We start from the raw sequence: 4421 nt of genomic DNA on the forward strand, positions 1-4421 counted from the left end.
GCAATATGCTGAATACTGTAAGGCTCATGGGGAGGGTAGCAGGTTCCAGGAAGTCCCCAGAGACACAGGGCAGTGAGCAGACTGGAGATGACATCATGAGGGATGACAGCTGAGAATGGGGTACATGCTCCTGAGGAGAGAAAGAGGTTCTGGGACAACATAAGGATAAGGAGGATAGGGTTCTTAAAAGAGATTAGAAGGAAGCTGGGTGGTGGTGGCACATGCCTTCAATCACAGTACTCGGGAGGAAGAAACAGGTTGATTTCTTTGAGTTCAAGGGCAGCCTGGTCTACAAGAGCTAGTTCCAGGACAGGCTCCAAAGCTACAGAGAAATCCTCTTTTGGAAAATCAAAGGGGGGATTTTGAAAGGGCTAGAGAGAGATACTTCAGCTGGTAAGTGCCTTGTGTGTTCTTCCTGAGTTCAATTACACACAACCCATGATTGTTCACAACTATCTATAATTGGATCTGATGCCCTTTTTTGGCATGTAGACACACATGCAGGCAGAACACTTATACCTTAAAAAATACATGAAAAGGAAGGGAAGGAATGCAGGTTGAAAGAGAGGACTGGTGAAGCAGTGAGGAGTATGATGGGGAGGTGGCAGGAGATGCACTGAGATGGCTAGAAACTAAGAGCGTATGCAAGACGTACAGGGGAGAGCAGATGCCACAGGTAGCAGACAGAGGTGGGAAGCGATTGCCAAAATTGGAAAGACTGGAAATGCTAGGACTGAGGATGGGATAGAAGCCTTCTGCAAGTGAAAGGAGATGGGGAGAAATGTGTTATTTGGAAGACTGCAGCACTGGGGACCAGAAGCAGACCAGGGTACCTCAGAATCTGAGTACCAGACCAGGAGGATCTAAACAGATGGAGAAGTAAGAAGGCCAAGGACAGGGCAGGCAACTATAGAAATGCTAACATCTGGGTTGAGATGTCAGGAACACAGGGGAAAGATGGCAAATGCTTGGGGAGGAAGGCACATTGTCAAGAATTTTAGATCAGAGACTGAGGTAAAGGTGAAATCTAGTTACCGGGGCTGTGTAGGGAGACTGGAAAGCAGGAAGGTGTCTGAGGAGGGTGGTGAGACTGAGCAGGACAGAAGGCTCTGGATGCTCCTAGAAGAGTGGAGGAACTCAGGAGATTGTTAGGATGGCTAGTAGGCTAGGACAATGACAGGATACCCAAGGTGAGCTTATACTCCAGGAGTAGAGGTGAGTGTCTGAGGTATGGGGACAATCTGTGTAAAAGCCCAGGACCTGGATATGAGTGTAGATGCATGGGAGAAATTCAGAGACTGCCCTGGGACACAGTGCTTCTGAGCAGGGCAGGATACACACCAAGAGCAAACAGACTGGAGTAAGGCAGGAGGTTGGTGGAGACATGAGAAGTTTAGGAACACTTGGACAGGGAGGACAGGGAGCAGGAGGAGAATAGGAGGCTTTGGTGAGAGTAAGAGGCCAAAGGAGGAAGAGAGTGCTAAAGAGGTGTTCTCATGTTTGGCAGGACATCAGAACAGTAATGCAGCAGAGAAGAGGATCAAAAGGATTGGAGCGAATGACTGGTGAGTTCAAGTACTATACAAGGAATTTATGAGTCTGAGAGGAAGGCAAGATGTTTGCTGCATGCATGCATCATGTACCAGAAAGGGTTGGCAATAGTCTGGGTGGTGAAAGAAGAATGAAGTTGAGGGGTGAATCAGAAGGATTAAGAGAAGGCTACATATATGCAGAAAGATTGAAAACCTGGGGTAGACAGGATGGGAATCTGGGATGAGTCCAGCTTGTTTTCTGTCAGAGGAAAAGTGGATCTTATATGCGGCACAATTGCTGGGAGGGACAGAAAACTAGGCAGGAGGACAGGAAGATGCCAGGGTTATCAGAGGCAACGTGTGTGGGAAGGAGTGTGAGGAAGGATGTAGATAGGATAATAAGGAGTGTGATAGAAGGCCTGGGTTTGTCTGGCAGCTGAAGGGATCAGAATGAAGAGTGAAAAAGAAGAAAAGTATTAGACAGGGCAGATGGCTCATAGAAAGATGGGGGCAGCTGCACAAGAGTGGACCTGCAAATATGCCCACAATTTCAGATAGACCAGGAGGGACTGAGGCTGAGCAATCTCTGTCTCAGCACTCAATACAGGTGCCAGCTTTTCCACACACCAGAGGTTTGATGCCAAACTCCCACATGAGATGCACAATGTCTTCAGTTCTGTCCTAAGGGCATCTGAAGAACTCTTCTGCCCTATCCTGGGGCTAGGGATGCAGTGATTGCTCACAACATTCACACAGGAATTCACAGAAAATACATAATGATTCTTGAGAGAGGGGTTCTAATAATAGGGAAGATTTTAGCCTTCACCCATGATAGGTGGAGAACTCTGTACTGGATGGAGTTTCTGGTAAGGTGGACGATAAATAGGGTTTAATGGAGGATCCAGGAAAGGTAGGAGTTGGAGTAGAAGGAAAGCAGTTAAGGGGGCAGGTTACAGAATAAAATGCTTAGACTATGGAAGAGAGAAGGCATCTACAGAGAAGGCTTTCTGGGTCAAAGCATGAAGGAGGAGGTAAGATTGCAATGGGAAGATGTTGGATGAAAGAGAAGGGAAGAGGGAAGACACACAAGGAAGGAAAGGGGGGAGAAGAGTGAACAGAAAGGATGAAGGAAAAATATAAGGGAGAACTGGACGGAAAGAAGAAAGTAAGGAAGAAGAGGCAGGAGTTAATAGGAGAGAAGAAAGAAGAGGAAGGAAGAGAGAAGAATGAGGAGCGAAGAGAAAGGAGAGTGGAGGAAAGAAGAGGGATGAGGAATGGGGAAGAAGAGCAGAAATGATGGAGTATGAGGAAAGACAAAGGAAGATTAAGGATGGATAGAAGAATAGGGAAGAGAGGGGAGGTAAAGGAGGGAGGTGGGAGGAGGGAAATCAGGCAAGGAGAAAAAAGAAGAGGGAAGAGGAGGGAAGGTGATTGAGGAGGGAGAGGGAGAATTGGATGGAGGAATGAACAGGAGGAAAGAGGGAATTATGACGAGGTAAGTAGATGAAAACAAATGTAGAAAGAGGAATGAAGTGGGAAGAAGAAGAAGGAAAGGAAGTCATTGGGACTAGAGATAGAGGAGGGTGAAAGGAAGAGGAGGGAATAAGGCAAATAGAAGAAGGAAGAGTAAAATGGAAGAAAGTGAAATGAAAGAAAAGAGAGGAAGAGCATGGAGGAGGGATGAGAAGAGAGTAGGGAAATGATGAAGTGTAAGAGATCGTGGTGCAGGGATGAGGGGGAAGAGAAAAGAGAAGGAAAATGCAATCGGGAAATGAGGGATGAGAGAAAGAAGCAGGAATAAAGTATACAGAGGACAGAGGAGGAAGGTTAAGAGAGAAGAGAAGAAAAGTGAAGAGGAGGGAGTAGGAAGTAGAGGGACAGGTGTTTAGGTGGTAGGATGGAAGAAGATGAGAAGTTGGAATAAGAAGGAGGGAAATGAATGGAAAGAATAGGAAGAGGCACTGGGGAGGGAGAGAGAAACACTAGGAAAGATGGAAGAGGACAGAAGAGGAAAGAGTACGGAGGCAGGAAAGGGAAGGAGGAAAAAGAAGAAAGAGGAGGTAGGAGGACAGAGAAAAAGGAGTTAAGAAGAGGTACCAAGGAGGGAAATATAAAAAGGAGGGTAAGTAGTGAGGAGAAGGAAGGAAAGAGAGAAGATAGGTAGAAAGAGGAGAAAAAAGTAGGAAGAAAGCGTGAATTAGGACAATAAGGATCATTGAACAAGAAGAGAGAAAGGAAGAGGGTTGATTAGGAAAGAGGAAGGAAGAGAAGAAATGAGAGAGGATAAGAATGATGAAATAGAGTACCTGTGGGTGAAGGAAAGAAGAGGAAGATGGTATGAGAGGGAAGGTTCAAAACAAGTGAAGATGGAAGAGAAGGGAAGAAGAGTGGGAAGATGAAAAAGAGAGTAGAGGAGGGAAGGTGGATGATGGAAGAGGAGGTTGTGGAAAGAGTGGAGAAGTGGGAAGAAAAGGGGAGGGAAGAGGAAAGAAGAGAAGAAAAGTGAGAGGAAGAAGGACAGAAGAGGAAAGAATAGTAGAAAAGGGGGAGGGTGGAAGAGAAGACAGAAATACAGGGAGAGAGGGGGAGAAGTGAAAAGAAGAATGGAGGAAAAGAAAGAAAAAGCAGGGAACATTAAAAGGGAGAGAAAAGGGAAGAGAAGGCAAGAAGCAAAGAGGAGACAGGACTAAGAGGGAAGTGGAAGGTGCAGGGAAGAGGAGGAAAGAGTGTGGGGTCGATAAAAGAGTAGAGAAATGACAAAAGAAGATGAGGGAAGAGGGAGTAGGAGGGAAGAGGAGGGAGAATAAAGGAGAAGTTGAAAGGGAAAATTGAGAAGAAGAAGAAGAAGAAGCAGAAGAAGGAGGAGGAGGAGGAGGAGGAGGAGGAGGA

This window comes from Microtus ochrogaster, chromosome X, assembly GCF_000317375.1.
Source record: "Microtus ochrogaster isolate Prairie Vole_2 chromosome X, MicOch1.0, whole genome shotgun sequence".
Lineage (NCBI taxonomy): Eukaryota > Metazoa > Chordata > Mammalia > Rodentia > Cricetidae > Microtus > Microtus ochrogaster.